This window comes from Marmota marmota, unplaced genomic scaffold, assembly GCF_001458135.2.
Source record: "Marmota marmota marmota unplaced genomic scaffold, marMar, whole genome shotgun sequence".
NCBI lineage: Eukaryota > Metazoa > Chordata > Mammalia > Rodentia > Sciuridae > Marmota > Marmota marmota.
In genome coordinates, this window is record NW_025999853.1 from 13,743,452 (window position 1) to 13,762,883 (window position 19,432).

A 19,432-nucleotide genomic window follows, 5' to 3' on the forward strand; every position below is an offset into this window, starting at 1 on the left:
GGGGGGGGGGGGACATGTACTTTCTGTGGGAATTAGTAGGAAAGAGTGAACATTTGTGTAGAATAATCCAGTCTACCACAGGATGCCTACACACACACACACACACACACACACACGTATATTTAAATCCACAAGTGGCTTGGATGCACAGCCAAGAATAAATATCTAGAGTATTTTCTAATTTTTACATCCTAAGATATTTTAAACTGATAATGAGAAACTGAAGTCAGGTAGAGGAGCAGGTAATCTGGGTGAAATTAGTCTACATCAAGCAAAAGTCATTACTGACGGCACAACAAGATGAGGATCCAGTGAACTGAGAAAACAGGAAAGCAACTAACCTTCCTTGAGCATCTGTTATCTTCCAAGGACCTACATATGAGGCCCCTTGGCTGGTTCTTGAGGGAGCCCTGCTGGTTAGGTTTGGTTATTCTCATGGTTTTTATCCTCTTCTTTTAGGTGAGGAAAAGGCCACAGGAGACAGTTCCCTTGCTAATGGCTACAGAGCTGGCACGGAGCAGTGACAGGATTCCAATCCTCCTCTGCCTCCAGAGTTTCTGCTCCTTTCACTGCACCTATAGCTCCTTAACCCGAGGCTCTGTCAAGGACCCAAGCCAGCATGAGGTCTACTGCAGGCAACCCCACATATGAGGCTGCACACATCTCCAGAGAACCCTAGAGTCTGTGTGTCTCCTCTCACAGGTTGTGCCTCTTTTGTGGCACTTACTCGGTTTTATAACACAGTCCTTTCTTCCAGAGGATGTCTTGGCAAGTGACTTGATCTCTCTGTGCCTTGGTCTTCTCATATCTAAAATGGGCATACTAGAACCTATCTCATAGGGTTTCATAAGGAGTAATTGAGTCAATATTAATAACACCTGTGTATGTGCAAAGTCTGGCACATGAGAGGTGTTTGTTAAATAAATAATGGTCTCATTTGCACACGTCTTGTATATGGGCTGGAGCAGTGGTTCTACTGACCATATCCCACTTCCAGGAAATCAGAAACTCTGGAGATGAATCCCAGCTGTCCTCCAGGCAACCCTGACACATCCAAACTAGCTCAAGTGTCTTTCTATCCTCTGGCTCTTATTAGAAATCACAATAGATAGCAAAATAATAGTATTTGGCATTTATTGATTCCCCCAATGTTTGAGGCATACTTTGGGTACTTGGAACTCTCCTAACCACTCTATAAGGCAATTGCTATCATTATTCCCAATTTACAGAGGAGGACATTGAGGGGTAACAAGGATGAAGTAGGCAGACCTGGGATTTGAACCCATTTTGTTTAACCCACACTCTTTAAGTTCACCTGACATGGACGAATGGAGACCTCTGAATAAATCAGAAATAACTCATACTCACAAAGCCCTAGCTTGAACATAAACTTACCATCCATGACCACTCCCCCAACCCCCAGCCCTGCTCCACAGGGAAGTTAAAGATAGGAAACAATTGCTCTTCTCTGGGACTAGAAGTCACTGCAGCATCTCCTGTCTGCTGGGGCCACAGTCTCCAGTCCCAATTTGAGAAGACCTCCCAAAATTTTCTTGACCCTCTCCTCAGTCTCTATTTTTAGACCTCTGCTGCTCTGGATTCATCTGCTCATTGGTTTCTTTGGTCTCTAACTAGACCCCACCTTCTCCCAGGCTCACCCACATCTCCAGCCTCTTGGCCAGAAGAAACACTGCATGCTGCTAGACTTATTAGGACTTCTGTAGAAGACTCACCGAGCCAGCTCCTTTGGCTAATTTTCAAACCATGCTATCAACTCCATTTGTGCCTAGTTCTTAAAATACACAAAACAAGCTATCCTGGCTGTTTAGAGGCCATCTCTAAAGGGCAGCTGTGGAATTCCTGAATTTGTTTTTCTCCCAGTGCAGTTAAATGAGATCAGCGTCCTCCCTCCACTCACTGCATTTGCAGCTGAGCTAGTTCAGCTTTCTCTTGGATTCTGAGCGCTTTAATCATAGTAACAACGCGCACATGGTTATTTATAAAGTGCCCTCGCTAAATCCAGGTGTGGGGCGGGAACTAATAAGCGAAACTTTAATCTCACCTGGGATAGAGGCCGTCTATGCCAGCCAAAGCAGCAGAAAAGAGCCGGGCTCCAAAGGGTCACCACTGGCCTTCCACGGCCCTCAGAGAGAGAGAGAGAGAGACAGAGACAGACAGCGAAGGCCTGTGCACATATGCTGTGGGGAGGGGCCCACAGATTCAGAGGAAACCCCAGCGGAGGCAGCAGCTGCTTTTGTTTCCTTGGAGGCAGAGCCCAGTGGGAGTGGGGAAGAAAGGAGCCAGAGGACAATTGCTAGAACGGCATTCCCTGGAGTTCTAAGGAGGCAATTAGAGCCACTGAGTTTGAGACTATCAAAGTGGGAGTGGACTTCGATGACCCCCTTGTCCAGCCCCCTCATTTTACAGCAGAGGTCACCCAGGCCCCCAGGAGGACAGTGATTTGCCCAGAGTCACAGCATCCATGAGGGCTGGGACTAGAACCCAGATCTTGGTACAGCACAATGCTCTGCCTCTTCCAGAATCAAAATCCTCCCGGCAGAGGGCCTGTGTCTGAGGTCAGGTGAAGGAGCAGCCAAGCTCAGGGCAGAGCAGGGCAGGGCCTGCACTCCGGAGCATCCTGGGGGCAGGGGAATTTCTCTTAGGAAGCACAGTCAGGTTCAGGAAGAGGCGGAGCCTGGGAGGGACAGAGGAGGAACGTGGGGAGAGGCTGTTTGAGCCACCAGGCAATTATAATTTTTAGCTACCTGTGTAATGTCCTATGTACTATTCCTGCCACCTTCAGCAAAGATGTTATTCATCTCTGCATATCTAAGAGCCTATTCTCAGAGTCCTCAAGGGATCCTGCAAGGGAAGAATCCCAAGGTGCCTGGAGTCTGGCACTCTGAAGGGCTGGCCAGTATTCCCTTAAGAAGCCTAATAAATCTGCTAACAAATGCGGAAGAAAGGACCCAAAGAATGTGCGCTGGCTTCGCAGCCCTCCTCCAGGAACAAGTGTCCTCAAGTCAGGCAGCCCTTGGCCCCTGCACCCTCTGCCCTCCTCCCTCCCTGCACACTTGCCCACCTGAATTGTCGCTTTGTCTCCTGGAGCAGTCTGGGCGATTTGCATCTTTGCTGTTCTCCGCTTAAAAATGACAGAAGAACCTCCACAGAGTGGAGCCCGCCCAAGCAAAATTTCTGCAGACACCAACAGGGGCACAGAATTCGATTTGACATTTAGCCAATGTGATGCCCCCTCCCTGTCCCCTCACGTACACACCACAAAGCAGACTGTAAGAAGTACAGTGCTGAGAAGGCGGGGGCAAGGAAGGCACTAAAGCGGAGGAGGCACAGATCTTCCTTCCATGGCCCATTTAGGAAACACTTCTGCCCAGAGATCTGTGCGCAAGGGTCACAGAGGTCAATGGCAACTTCTCCATCCTGGGTGTGCTTTCCCTTTCTAACCTTTAAAGAGGGGAGGAGAAAGAGAACCGTATTTCTCAGGAAACACACACATCACCACAATCAATTCTTCAACAACCCAGTGCTCTTCAAGTTCAAGATGGGGCTGTTGTATATCAGAGAGGTGAAATAGCTCATCCCAGGACACATGTTCTGTACCAGAGTAGACATCTGTATGCTCTTCCAGATGCCTGTTAGCCCTCTGGATTTTTTTTTTAAGGTGCTATATTTAGGAAAGGTAGCAAATATTGTCACTCAAAAGCCTACATTTCCTTCCAATTAAAAAGATATGCAAAAGGACCTCTTCTATTTATCTTTTTTATGTAACATGCCCTCTAGCGCTTTCCACTGTCAGTTATATGGCTCACTCTCCAATCGCAGACAGAAGAGAAGGATTCACTAAAGGGGGGAACCTCTCCACAGCAACTTTTTACAAGAAGCCCTACGGTGGGACTAAGCCCTTCATCCATATTAATGAGGCATGTGTGGAAGTGGCAGGAGCGTTTGGAGCATGGCTGAAAGAAAAGTGCTTCTTAACTTGGAGCTGATATAAAATACAAGCCGTCTGCTGGCCTGTGAGTACATTTGATAAGTTTTTAAAATGGCAGTTTCTTCTTCAGGGTTCTCAAGTACCAACAAAATAATCCTACAAAACATAGAATGCATAACCAAGCTTCAGTGGAGTTCCAGTGGAATTAGGATCGCTCCTGTTTATAAACAGTGGTGAGCCCCAATTCCCGGTGGTCCATCAGCAGAAGGCTCTGTCTTCATTACCTCCTTCTGTGAGGTGCACCCACCTTTGTCATTGGGAGCAGGAACCGAGGGCATTATGGGGGCTCAAATGTCCATGTGTTGACAGAATGAAATGTCCAACAGCCAGAGGTTGGGACTTGCATTGGGATGTCACTGGGAGATGGTAGAAGATTCCAAGAAATTTATCACTGCTACCTTCTTGGTTTTTGATGCTGTCAAATGGGAGGTTGCAGCACAGGGACTGGGACAATGAAGACTGATAGAACCTGGTACTTCCAGATGTAAAACATTTCATCTTGATTGATGTGGGTCAGAGAAGTGGACCTCCCACTGCCCTACCGCAGGGATGTGCCACTTCCAGGCAGAGCTTTGGGGATAAGTGTGCTTCTCACATAGATGGCTTCCCAGGATGGTGCCTGCAGCTCAAAAGGTGACAAATCTCATCCTAACATCTTAGAGTCTTTGATGGAGTAAACCAGGAAAACCTATATTTCAAATCTTCCTTGTTTTGCTAGAGTTGGAGGCTATTTGAAAGAAACTTCTATGAGTGGGAGGGCAGGTGCCAAGATGCTTTAAAGTGCTGTCATCAACAGGGGGCCATCAATCAGACTGAGGAGAGGACATTCTTCCCTTGTGTGGACTGAGCTCTACTGTCCTACCCCAAGAAGCTCTGGGCGAGTGTCTGGAGATAGCAGCACAAGCACACAGACTGCAAGTTTCACAGAGTCCTAGCAGAGCATCTGGCACATTTTAATGTTCAGTTAGTGTTTGTTTTAAGCATGAAAAGCTGGGGTTCTCAGCAAAGGCAATGGAGGGGCATCTGTCCCAGGCAGAAACAAGTAAGCCTGAGAGTGGGGAAGAAAGTGGGGATGGATGACGGATGTAACTGAAAAACAAGAGAGTAGGTCCAGGAGGGGCATTTCTTGGGGATTCCCAGAAACAATGAGGGGGGACATTTTTTAGAGGAACAAACTTCTCTTCAGCTGGGGGAGACTAGCTCAAACAATGGAAAGTGTTGGCCCGGTAAAACACACACACACATACACACACACACACACACAACCCCCACACACACTTTTTCTCAAGTTTAAAATATCTTTTAGGCTCAGGGGGCTTAGGCAAGAGGATTGGAAGTTCAAAGCCAGCCTCAGTAGAAGCAAGTCGCTAAGCAACTCAGTAAGACCCTGTCTCTAAATAAAATATAAAGTAGGGCTAGGGATGTGGCTCAGTCGTCAAGTGCCCTTGAGTTCAATTCCTGGAATTTCCCCCCAAATCTTCTAGTCCTAGCTTTATGACTTATAAATCAATAAATAAACATGTATTAAGTCCAACCTTGCCAAAAATATTTTAAAAATCTACTAACATAGCCTTTTTCTCCAGGATTACTAAGGGTTCAGAATATCAAATTATCAAAACTAGTAAATTATTTAAAATTCTACCTAGCACCAAAGTACAAAGAATTAATTGAGAACAAGGGTTCTAAAGCATTAAACCTGAATGTAAAAAAAAATAATATGCTAAAAAATAGAGCAAAAAGTAACTTTCAATCACTCTATAAATTATTTTCTTTCATCCCTAGACTGATGGGAACTTTTTAAAAAAGCCAAGAACCAGAATACCACTGGAAGACATCTGTTCCTCTCATCCTTTAGTGAAGTACAGATGGAGACTCCTCCGTGGTCTTGGTAAGAGGAATTGGTCATGCTCATTAGCCTGGGCAGATTTAGGTTTCAAATAATAAGCTAAATTGAGAACTACCAAGAGACCAACTCTTGTAAAAGCTGTACTGTAGCCTGAAGAGGGACATGCCAATTTTAGATTAATTAAAAAGGTTATTAAATTGTTCAGATGGCATGTTAATGAGCAATCTGCAGGGGCTCAGTCAACAGCCACACCTCCCATCCTTAATTACAGGACCCTTACTGTAAAGAATCTGGATAAGCACACAGAGGAGCTAGAAGAGCATCCTTCTTGAATATAATGTGAACATGGTCAACAGAGGACATCTCATGAAGAAAGATGGCAGTGACACATGCAATGTAAATTCTTTCAGAAGAAATGTAATGCTCATTGCAGCCATCTCAGAGACACTGAGATGTAAGAGTTAATTAAAGATACAACAGATCACATGCCTTTATAATATAGTCTGAACCTAAGAGGTGCAAGTGCTTTGGTATATTTTCTAAACTCCCATTTTTCCAAATACTTGGTGATAAAAATTAGAAGTTGTTATTGTTTCTATTTTACAAGGTTCACCGAAATTTATAGATCAAGACATTGTAATATCCACAACCTATTTTAGCATTCATGCCAGAGAAAGACTGCACTACTGTCCAGATCAGTAATTCTCCAAGTGTGGGCCACATGGGGCTACCTAATGATCCCTTGCACTGATATATAATTGCAACCCTGCTTTGGTCCTTTTGTGTGAATTGCCCATAATTCCATAGACTTTAGTTGCTATAAACACCAAGTTTATTGTCTAGTAAATTCCTAATGAAGTTGATAATGGCTACTCAAACTTGGCATTCCTAAACTAAAGCTAGGCAGCTCCTAAAATTTATTGGGGAATATAATTCAATATTCTTCTAAGAAGTCTGCCACACAGTGCTTAGCAGGGATGAAAAACTCCTATTGCATAAGAACACTTGCAGATTACTGGAAGCCTCACAAAATTTAGGAAGGGTGATTTGTTTTCAGTGTATCAGAAAATCTGGAGCTATTCATTATTTGAATAGCTACCATTATTTTTTTAACTCAAAATTACTAGTAATTTATTTTTGTTACTAAGTTGTGAGTTATTTGGTTAATCCTATGGCATTCTTCCTGTATACTGAGATGCCACTGTCACCATGTTCTTTTCATTAGAAAATAGAAATAGATACAATAAATGCATTGTGGGTTTTTGTACTAATTGGGTTCAGTAAAAAATAATGGAGAACATTAGTCTACACAAGTAATATTGCATAGCAATTGAAATATAGCTTCAAACCTTTTCTGAATATTTTTCATGACTAAAACATGAAGAAAAGTCAGAAGCCAATATATTTTACTTTTGTTCCTAAAATTATACCTTTAGAATAAATGAACCAATTGAATGAATAAACATTTATTATAGGCTATGTTGTGAATTTTTTTCAACTTTGTTATTTCAATAAATTTCTCCAAATTAGGAATACCAGGTTTGCAAATAACCAGTTAAAAATAAATTTCACCCAGACAACAAATAATTCCTTAGTTTTAGTATGTCCCAAATATTGCACGGGAAGTACTTACACTAAAAATTATTTATGTAAAATTCAAATTAAATTGGTTGTGCTAAATTTGATCTGGGAACAATGCCCCCCCACACACCAAAACCATCTTGTATTTTATAGAGAAAAGCAAGAGAATTTAATAAAGTATGTTTTGTCTAAAGTACCAAATCAGATTGATTAGTATTGCTGATCTGAAACATTCAGAGACTCTAAAAATCTGGGTTCATGATCGATTAGGAATGTCTGCCATGGATAAAACCCAAGGATTTATTGATACCGGTGTTGATTTTTTGCTGTTTCTGCCTAGTTGCTAAACTAGAACTTCTACCTTATAAAGTCTTATTAGAAGTTATCTATTGACTGGGACTCTTTCTTCTTTTGTCATGTTCTCCTTCACCTTTTATGGTATGGAATCGTTAGCCTTGGTCAGGGTCTTCATGTAGGGTTTTGCTTCTACCAAGAAATTTCTTCTCTTCTTCTGTGCCCAAGAAATTTCTGTTCATTCTTCAGATCCAGCCCAAACATCTCTCCTCAGATCAGCTTTCTAACACCCCAGAAAAGGTGAAGAATCATTTAATATAGACTCATTGCAACTCTCGGTTTGTGAACATTACACCAATATTTGATTCATATATTTTTCCCATGACTAGACCATAAAATTCTTAGAGGCAAAATCAGTCTTTGTTTTATTTGGCATTTTATCTACAGAATCTGGCATGGTGATTGCTATACATTATCTTATTAAGTGACCCCATCGTTTTCATTCTCAGGCTATAATCACAAATTACTTAAAGACTTTCTAAAGAAAATAAATAAAGTAAGCCAAGTACAAATCAGAGTAACTTTTTAATTTACACAGTTGCTGCTGTAATTTGGATCTTGACTGTTCCCCAAGGCCCACATGTTAAAGGCTGGGTCCTCAGCCTCTGGCAAGACTGGGAGGTGGTGGAGTCTTTAAAAGATATGACTTTGTGGAACGAAGTTAGGTCACTACAGGTGTGCCTTGAGCTGGACACTGGGATCCAGACCCTTCCTTTCTCTCTTTCCTTCCTGCTGCTATGTGGTGAGTAGGCCTCCTCTACCACATGCTCCCTGCAAAGCAACAGAGCCAAGTGACCGTGAACTAAATATTCTGAAATTGTGAGCCAAAATAAACTTTTCCTCCATATCAGTTGTTTACCTTAGTTATTGTGTCACCATGGTGGAAAATTGACAAGCACACTTGGTGTCAATATCTTTATATATTTGGAAAACACTTCAGTGGAGAGTTGAATAGGGAAGAAAAGTTCTTAGGTATGTACATATTTGAGGTTTTGCCATTAGTTAAATAGAGAACATTTTGTTAAAATGTGTTCTAAGCATGCTTATTTAGTAAACATTTTTATCAATTCACCCATCTGCAATGGCTTTTTTGATATGTCAATAATATAGGCTATTATCCCCATTATTCAAGCACTAATCTAGGGGTTTCTATGATGCTATGTTGTAGATACAGTTAAGGCTCCTAATCAGTTGACTTTAATTAAAGTCTGTTTTTTTTTTAAAAAAAATCCTACTATTTATGGATATTACAAGTAGGACTGATACAATCAGTGGAAGACTTTAAAAGAGGCCTCACTCCTCTCTGCAAAAGAAAACATTCTGAATCTAGACAGCAGTTATGGCCCCTGCTTATGAGTTCCAGTTTCTTTTATAGTCCTACAGATTTCAGACTTGCTTATTAACCCCCACATTCACATAAGATGATTCCCTCTGGGTGTGTTTGTATGTTCTATTATAATCTAAATGTCAATCCAGTTATGATGTGAATGTTTGGGTCTCCCAACCTAAACTGATATATTGAAACCCTAATCCTGACAGTGATGGTGTTAGGATGTGGGACCTTTGGTCAGTGATTGAGTCAGAAAGGTGGAGCCTTCCTGAATGGGACCAACACCCTTATAATAGAAACCTGGGAGAGCCACCCCTGAGGACACACAGAAGGCACAATCTATGAACCAAGAGTTGGGGGGGACTTCGCCAGACACTGAATCTGCCAGAGCCTTGGACTTCCCAGCCTCCAGAACCGTGAGAAATAAATTCCTGTCATTTATAAACTGCCCCTGAACCAACTGAGACACATCCTCTATGACCAAACCCTGTATCCATTCCTGCCCCATTCCCTGACTCCTTAAGAAAGTTAATAAACTCAGGTGCAAGTAGATTTTTAAGAACTCAGGGAAGAAACTGGGCTTCATGCAGACCAACATGGTAGCGTGGTGGTTGTGGGGAAGATGGGGCGAGAGATGCAGCCCGCCTCCTTCAATGCCCCACCCCACTTTCTTACCACTACCACCACCAGCAACATGAGAAGGTCTACCAATGTTCACAGGGCCACACAATTGTGGTTTGGGGGAAGCGTTTCCGGATCTCCTAAGTGGGCAGAGGATTGGTTAACGTTTAGTTACCTAGATAGGATGTCATTGTTTCCTTCATCACATGCTTACGCATTTCCAGGAAGCTAAAGGCTTTACCTAATTGGCCTAGTGTTAAACTGATAATAGGTCATTGTAAATTCCCCAAGGCAGCAGCCAAACATCAAACTGGCTAATTAGCAACAAAATATTTCAAATATTGTTAACATTCATAGCAGGTTGTCAGAAGGGCAAATTCCCTTAGTATACACATTCAGATTCAAGTTCTGTCTTCATATACTTAAAAAAATAAATAAATATTTACAAGTCACAAATACATTTAAAGCATCCTAGTCTTGTGTGAGTTCTTATGAACAGTTGCCTGTTCAATTTTCTGGTAAGTATTCACCAAAAGTAGCAAGAGCAGATTTTCTCCTTCTTCTAATGGTCAAGGTCCCAACTCACTGCAGTTTCCCAAATGAGTTTTTACGTAACTTGGTGCCCTCACAGCTGCATATATGGTGGTGTGAAGACAATGGAAAGGCTGACCAGAAATACATTCCTGACTGTGATTCCTGGCAGTTATTTATTTTTTTTGTGTGTGCCTGTTCAGTTCAATTCAGCTAATATTTATGATGCAGACGCTGCGCTAGGTGATAGCAACACAGAAATGATTAATATCTAGCTCCGGTGCTCTGTAGGTTCAACATCTAAATAATGAAATGCCATTCCTGTGATAGGAGTAGAATAGAGGCAGAGAACAGTAGGGAGAGTGGCTGGCTCCTCTGGAGAGGGTGGGAGGTCAAGGAAGTCTGTAGTGTAATACAACGTCAGAATTTGAATGCAGTGAATTGGAAATGCAAAAGTTAAAGTGCATTTGAACAGGCACCAAAAGGCTAGAATGGGATGTCCAAGAAAACAAACTAGCAAATCTTAATGGGCAACTAATTCTACTAAATAGCTCAATAACAACCCTGAGGAATTGGGAGAGGAAAGGGCATCTCAAATAAAGAAGAAATGGATGAAGTATTGAGTCCTTTTGGTGGTTGATAAGTAAGGGACTCCTACCAAGGCAGGTCATGGCCCTAAAGAAATCAGCCCTAGGTCCTAAGAATAGCCACATGTTTTGAGAGTCAGCATGTTAAAAGTAAGAATCTAGTATTTGTGACTTTGAAAGAACAGCATTTCTGTCTGATACTCAGACCTAAGCCAATAATCAATTGTTATTGCTGGAAACTTTGTTCCTGGCTATATCCCCCCATCCCCCTAACTCAAACACAAAAGATGCTCAATAAATAATAATAATAAAAAGTTATCATTTCTGGAGCTGTTTTTTTCTACATGTCAGAACTGTTCTCTTATGGGTATTAACAAATCTGACTAGGTTTAAAAAAAAACTAGGAGTCTCATGGAAAATTTGCATTCTCAGAATTTACAGTCAGCATTCGCATGTACCCCCTCCGTGGGCAACTTCATCCCTGCCAAGGTTTTAACTACAGTGCATATGTAAATAACCTTCAAGGCTAGGTCCCAAGCAAATCTATGATGGGAATGCCACTTATGGGCTCTGTTTTTCAAAGATTTATGGAACATCCAAATGAAACAAAATAAATAAATTCCAATAACTATAAAAACCCACATTATGTGGGCTTCCAGGGAGGATTTTGTAGATCTCATTAGATAGCACTGAGGTTTTGTTTAGAACACAGAAGAAGTCAGAACCATAAAGTAGAAACATTTTGCTATCCTACCCCAGTAATAGAACATTCAGTCTCTACCCCTCCTCCATATACAAAAAGTTAAATGACAAACCATGTTAGAAACCTTGCAAATCTTACAAATGAAGCACAAAATGACAGGACACAGACATATGGCAATTTCTACCATGACCTTGCAAAACAAAATAGCATATTTTTGAATGAAAAAAGCAGGTGAGATGACATTTAATAAAGTAGGTTAGTGGAATGCCTCAGGATAACACCGATCTATTTACTAACTGCCATTTCTTATGATCATTTCTCTTAGTAATCTAGATCCAACAATCTGGAATCCAAATTTAATGAAACTCTAAATAGAGTAATTAATTTTGTTTAACTTTAAATGCATTCCAAAATATATGTTTATAGGGTTTTTGCTATTTCTATGGAACCTCTCTCTTAAGTTTTCAAAAGTATTTCTAAAAAATTTTCATAGAGAAAAAAAATCAATAAGAGAGCTTATGTATAATGGCATAATTTGGCATGAACATACTTTATATACAGAGTTAAGAAAAACTGTGCTGTGAAGATAATTATGAATGTAATGCATTCCACTATTGCCAGTATGTAAGAAATTTTTTTAAAAAAGGTAATTTAATGGGGAAGGGGTGGAAAAAAAAAAAACAGAAAAAAAAAAAGATGGAGGGAGCTGAAAGGTAAAGTAATTTACCCAAATTCCCAAAACTTGAGACAAGCAAGGCAGTGTTGAAACCTGTCTGCCCACTAAATAAAGGTGGTGGGAGAACACAAAGAATTCCTAATATCCCAGGCAAAAAGGTAGCATCCTTCCTTTGAGTAATTTCCCTTCCTAGGCCTCTTTCTCAAGATGCTTATAAGAAACATTGTTTTTCTCTTACCCTATTTCTGGATAGGCACTGTTAGGGAGAAAATAACTTTATAACACATTTTCATAAAGTATCAAAGAAAGTTATGACAAGAATAAACCTAACAATGAATTCCTGAAAAGCTGCTGACTTCACTAAAAACTTACTATTAACACTTTGGCATTTGCTAGAGCACTCATCGTGACCATGTTGCCTGTGCAAATGCAAACACCCATGTGGGGTTCCATCACAGAAGAAGTTTGCAAAACACTTTTGATTACAGCTCCTCCCACATTCCTCTTGGGATCATTAACATGGAACCATCTATGCTTTTTAAATTCTAACCCAGGGTTAACCAAACTTATGTGACCTGGACACTTCTACAACATACTTATGATTTTGTTTTGTTTTCAGAAGACATGTTAAATATTTCAGAACTATTGTTTTGTGGAGCACCTTATAAAGCATTGTTGCAGTCTATATATCATTATATATATATGGTAACTTAAGGGATATATAGATGTTCCTCTCAACACCCTTTAATAAAAACCAAAATGTCAACACTTCTTAGAGGTTATTGGACACTTGAAGTTTTTAATTAATATGCTTATTATGCTTAATATTCCAGGAATCAAGCATTTAAAGCCAAGAGGCACCATCTCCTTAAGAGAGCCAACCAACCAACAAGTCTAACCAAGCCCTTGGCTGCCCTGTCGCTATCCATTTCAAGTGGAAGAAAAGAGGCTACCACAGGTATGGATGAGCCCACACTCTGCTGCTATTGGTACATCCAACACTCGCTTCTCAGCCTTTTGGCTAAAATCAAATGTAGTTCACACAAAAACAGTACCTCCAAACTGTTGATTCCTCATCCTAAGTACTGTTCCAGTGTATGGCTTCATTACTACCAGCTCAGCCCAGATTTTTGTTACTGCAAATCATTCTGTTTCAGGCCCTCTTTTCACTAAACAGATCCCAATAAACATCCTTTACCCTCTATTGAAGAATCTAGAAATACTATGAGAACAAGTCCTTATCTTCAAAAACCATGTCATGCCCACTTTATATTTTGTATTACTCTCCATTCACTACAGAGGACAGTGTCTTCAGTCTTCTTTGTGAATTCCATCTCTTCCTGCCTTCCTTGATTTTCTGTCTATATTTTCCTTTCTTTCTCATTTTTCATCCAAACCTCATGCATCTTTCAAATTCTACCTCCCCTGACAAGGCTTTTAGTAATTTTACCCAACATTGATCTCTCTCTTTCCTGTACCAGAGTTGAGGGTACTATTAAATGCATTTAATACATGATTATATAATTTCATTTTATTCTCTGTTACAATTGTGTATGTTTTGTTCCTATCTTACCACCCCTCATTTCTAAATATAAATCTCTTAAAAGAACAAGCCTTGTCATAATCTTAATTTGTATTCTCTACCACATTAATCATGCACTGGAAATGTAAGAAATATACTTCCTGAATCAATGACTTGAATGAAAACAAAATGATAATTATAAATGGATATCATGCAATTACTAACGAAAGCCAAATAGGACTCTCCTTGATAACACATTATTTGGAATAATTTTAAAATATTGTCTACTATGAGCAGCATAATTCCATCTTTGTAATACTTTATAATTCAAACCTTTCATCATTGCAGACTATCTCCCCCCAAATGAACAAGGGTTTCTTTTCTCTAAGAAGGGATGGAAATGAAGAAACAGGCATGACTGTTGGGTTTTACATCTCCTAAAACCAGGGGTATGTTGGGCAGACCCAAAGGTGATCCACAATTATCCTTGCCTCTTACTATTTCCTCCTGTGTGAAATCCTCTCCCGAGTGTAGGCAGGACCTATGATCTGCTTCTAACTAATGGACTTTGGGACAGAGATAGGATACAATTTCTATGAATAATAAATAATAAATAATAATAATAAATAACTTCTATCTTGCCTTCTTTGCTTGCATGCTTTTGATGAAGCAAGTAGCCATTTTGGAAATACCCATATAACAAAGAACTGTGGGTGGTCTTCAGCCAACAGTAAGCTAAGAACTCTGGCCCTCAGTCCAATAGCCCTGCAGAAATGGGATTCTGCCATCAAACTGGTGAGCTTCGAAGCAGATCCTCCCCCAGTGAAGCCTTCAGATGAGATCCAGACCTGCCTGACCCATTGATGGCAGCCCTATGCAAGTTCCCAAGGCAGATGGCCTAGCTCAGTCATTGGATTCCTGACCCCCAGAATCTGTGAGCTGGCAATTGTGTATTGTCTTAAACCAGTCAAGTTTGTAGGAAATTGTTATTCAGCAATGAATATCAAATAAGAGATGTTAAAGGAATAGGCTTCTGATTTTTTCAATGACTGACAGACATTAAGATGTACCCTATCAAAAGAACCAACTTGAGATCTAAATATTCAAGATAGACTCTCTCCCATTGTGAAAATGCTGAAGAAATTAAAACTATCTTAATGATACCTCATTGAAGCTTGAAATCACAGACACAATCATTAAGAATCCACATTATAACATTGTTTAAAGTCTTGGCCCCAGCATTTGGAGTAGATTTTTTTTTTAAGTCTTTGTTAGATGTCTCTATCAGATGCGTCTGTCAAAGGTCACACATCCTAAAAGTCACTAACTCTCTGTGTAGAGTTTATTACGGTAAACATTTCATTACCAAGTATGAAAATTCTTTTAATTGGTAAACATCTATTAGCTAGATACTTAATGGGAAAGTACGTTGAAACAAGTGAGTTGAGAATTGCTAATTAGGATAAAAATCGGACTTTTTTTTACAAGTTTTCATCTCACATCACTACCTCATTTGTTCTTTGTTTTCTTTTTATTTGGCAGTTGAAAAAGCCCCTGGATATTTTGAATCTCTTAAAAATTTGTGATTGATTCAGTAAAATAGTGGCTCCTAGACTTTCATGTTTCAAGAACAGGGAGGTGGGAACTAAAAAAAAACAGGTAGTTGAATGAATATATTATACTGCCATAGTCAATAACTATGTCTATGGCAGACATTTGGCCAATTTTAGTATATTAAAACAATATCTGTGTGCTATGATCATTTCATAGAGAAAGGACAATTCAATCTCAAGTAGCAAAGCAGTATGTCAAAAAATACAAAACTTTAATTTCAATACGTTTTTAAAGGAAAAAGAAAAAGAAAAGCTAAAAATTTTCAACATAAACCTAGCCTACTATACTCCAAGGAAGGAAGTCTCATCTTACTTAGGAAACTTGAGGTGAACTTCTTTATAAATTCTGGATATATAATTGATAACAGCTAACAATATGTTTACTAAGGTATATGTGTTTCCATCAGCCTTGTATTTAAGTATATATTCAGATCTTTTGAAATGTAGTAATTGTCAAGTTCAGATATTTTAAACAAATTCTTCTCCATACTCCTACAGACCGAAATGTTACAATGATCACTGACTCAACTGATGACTAGGATCCAAAGATGACATTCCAGCCACCACAACCTCTGGGGCCGCCATCTTGGATCACAGCACAGAACCCCCAGAGGCAATAACCAACCTCTGGAGGCCTCCACATCCAAACCTGAAATGTGCACTGATGGCAACATTTTACAACTACCTTCCACCCCCATGAACAAAATTAAGTCCTCACAGAATCTGCCAGTCCCCCAAAGTAATGGACTTGTCAAACTCTGACAGCAGAAAATCACTATGACTATATAGGTATCTCAGCATTTGATCTCACACTCATAGTGAATGTACAGATTGTTTAGCCACATATGTTTTTATTACTTTGAACTACATCATGGAATTTAATTGGCAAAAGCTCCACCACTCCAAGTATTGAGTTCCTCTGTAGTTCTTTGGGGGTGACCTTTCATGGTGCCTATATGCTCCTTCAGAAACTTGGGGAACTATAACTGAAGGAAGCACTCAGGCATCTGTTGTGGAAAAGAGCAGTCTCTGAGACAAATGTCAGGGCTAGAATTAAGCTGATTGGCACACATTAAAATGCAACATAATAGCGTATTTGTCACAGTGGCCCACTCCTGCAGTTGGCTCATGAGGAATAATGATGGCTTACTGACGAGAAACTGGGGCTCAGCCGCTTGATAACATTGTTGCGCTGATGGTTTGAAGTGGCCCCACTGTTGCCTGCATTTGGCAGGAAACAGCAGCCATTCACTCATTCAGGCAGGGCGCTAAAAAACAGAGCCTCAGCCACACACAACAATGTCCATTTTGAAAGGCTTAAATAAAGCAAGCTCTGCCATAATTTCTATTGTCATTCTTCTCCCACTGTTTATATAATATGGCCAGGAGTGGGACTGTAAACTCATATTACATTCAAGAGAGCCTCAAACAGCAAACACCAGGGCTGTGTTTTGCAGGGAGAGGATTACCAAGCTTCCCACAGAGGCAGGCACGCAGGCACACGCAGCCACCTGACTTATTAAAGCGGTCCTTTCCGGGGAGAAGAACATTGCCTCTGAAATAATGAATTAATTTGGCATTTCCTTCGGTCTCAGCGCACACTGTGCTTCCCTAACCATGAAAACAGCACATCTTCACAGAAACATCTCTAAAATGATGTGCCTACTCATAGAAAAGATCAATTTGAATACACTCAAACCCCAAGAGGGCAATTCAACCTGAAAAGTTTCCCTCCAAAGTTAAGACAGATTGTCCAACTAGTTTTCAAGTCCAGCATAGAATATTATCTTTGCCCATATTTCAGCTTACAAACCCTCTCTCAATATGTGTGTGTACACACACACACACACACACACACACACTTATTTGTAGCTCTTTATACACCAAAAACAAAGTTTTTGCTATGTCAGCATAAAGACTAGTGCAACAGAACTGAGAAAATTGTCCTGTAATACAGGGAATAGACAGAAAGTTACAGAACATGACTTCAGTCAGCATGCTTGCACTTGGGTTGATGAAAGAAAAGGAGAGATGAATGGGTTTATAAAAGGGGTGGGGGTGAGAGGGAGAGAGAAGTTGATTAAAATCATAGCTGGTGGGTCCTGAGTGGAAGATATGAATTTGAGAGGAGAAAGGCCAGACCTGGTGCAGAACAACCAGGATAAAATACAGCTTTAAAGTACAATTAGCAGATGGCGGGCCAGACACTATGCATTTAAAGGAAGAAGTGATAATTATAAACAGCTAAGCAGAGGATGGAAATCCAGAGGTGATAATGTGGTACTGCTGAGATGGGGAGGGGGTGGAACTCCTTGAATCAAGTGCAAGAGGACAAAGCATGCGGTCCACCAGCACCAGGGCATATTAAGTGAAAAATCAGAGCAGACAGCTGTGGGTTTTCTTTTTTTGCTTTCATTCTTAGGTCAAGTATTATTGCCACTGAATTTCCCAGGTTGGATTCTGCCTGGCATCCACCAAAGAAACTTTATTGTTAGGAAAGTTAAAAATCCCTTAAAACCATATTCTAGTCTTCTCTGTATTTTCCTGACAATAACTTTTGATGCCACAGACATGACACTTATTATTTCCATTCTCTATCTCTGAATAGGTGCTGGAAGGCTGTTTATGCCAAGTAATTTTAATACTGACAAAACCAGGAAGCATGGTTCATTAGTATGATGGGTAAGAGCCGGATACTAATAAGCAAGGGCAGTAAAGCAATGGTTCCCCGAGGTGGCTCTCCACCAGGAATCATCTGGTCAGATTTTAAAATTCCTCATTCCAAGACTGCATCCCAGGCAAGATAAAGAAAAATCTCTGGGGGTGAGATGCCAGATTTTGTTTTTGTTTGTTTGTTTGTTTACTTTGTACGTTTGAGAACCTGTAACATTGAGAAATCCCTGTTTTCCATTGACTTTGGTTAATTCTATGTCTAGTCCATCCTGTTCAGTCCCTAGATCTTGCCCAGTAGACCTAAGGGAGCTCCAGTGTCAATGTTGTCAAATTTGCACTAGTTCATCTCCTTATTGGGAAAAGTCACTCCAAGAACTGAGGACATCAAAAGCTTGATGATAACAAAGGCCAATGGAGGTGGCCTCAGAAAGCAAGAAGCAGATCCAAGTTTGCAAAAGAAACTGCAACCCTGAAATAAACATGAGCTTTTACTCCCTACCAACCAACCCCTGGTGTGTGTGTGTTTGTGTGTATGTATGTGTGTTTTAAATTTTTTTTTCATCCAAGTACTGTTGCATTTATCATTTTAGGGACAACACGAAGGAGACTACTTCTGAATTTTATAGGCTGAAAAGCAGACATTGGATGACTACTGATGGTTTTCTGCCCTTTAGGACTTTTTGCTGTAGGCTTTAACATTCTCCCTTAATGAGAAGTAACCTGCTAAAATTCAGGAGTTGTTCTGACCCCACAGGCTTCTTCCCACCACCACCCCCCCCCAGGGACCCAAATGAGAATGTCTTAGTCCTAGACTCATTATCCTTTATAGCCATACTCAAGAACTATTAACTCTGGATTGAAAGTAATTCCCAAAATTCCTTGCTTAATTTTTGTTTTTTTTCCATATCACAAAGCCATAAAGGTTAACTCAGTTCTTTGTGAATCAGATCACTCAAAATAATTTTAGATAGATGCATTCCATATTGTCATATATATGGTATATGATGCATCACAACACCCTTTTCTACAGTAAATTTTTATACCTTCATTCTTTATTAGGGCAATTTTGTTAGTCCCTGACTTTAAAACTAATGTCTGGGCTATAAGTCCACAACCCCATAACACTCCTTAACAATTCCCTCTACACTGTTCTTCTTGTTTCTTAATTCTTAGGCTGTTTCTGAATTATTTCAGCATTTGTGTTTGTTACCCCTATTTAAAAAAAAATACTTGCAATTACTCCCCAGAGTGTGATGAATGAAGTTCAAGCTCCATAGCCTTTCAAAATATTACATAATCAGATTCCAACCTTCCTTCCTAGCCCCTGAGATAACTGATCCCTCATTGTTTCTGGAATGTGCCATGCATGGTCCCCACTGATGTTCT

General features: G+C 40.2%; 2 long non-coding RNA genes across 2 annotated transcripts in view; one reads left to right on the top strand and one right to left on the bottom strand.

Moving 5' to 3' along the window:
* LOC125616938 overlaps nt 1-3,395 on the bottom strand; it is a 79,570-nt gene extending 76,175 nt beyond the window's left edge. The window contains exon 1 of the long non-coding RNA XR_007347734.1: nt 3,083-3,395. This is a non-coding gene — a long non-coding RNA (uncharacterized LOC125616938). The remainder of the gene's footprint in view (nt 1-3,082) is intronic.
* Nucleotides 3,396-3,703: 308 nt separating this feature from the next.
* LOC125616150 lies at nt 3,704-18,483 on the top strand. The gene is made up of 4 exons (XR_007346786.1): nt 3,704-4,034; nt 5,792-5,897; nt 13,072-13,196; nt 15,872-18,483. It is a non-coding gene; the product is annotated as an uncharacterized LOC125616150 (long non-coding RNA).
* Nucleotides 18,484-19,432: the final 949 nt, after the last annotated feature.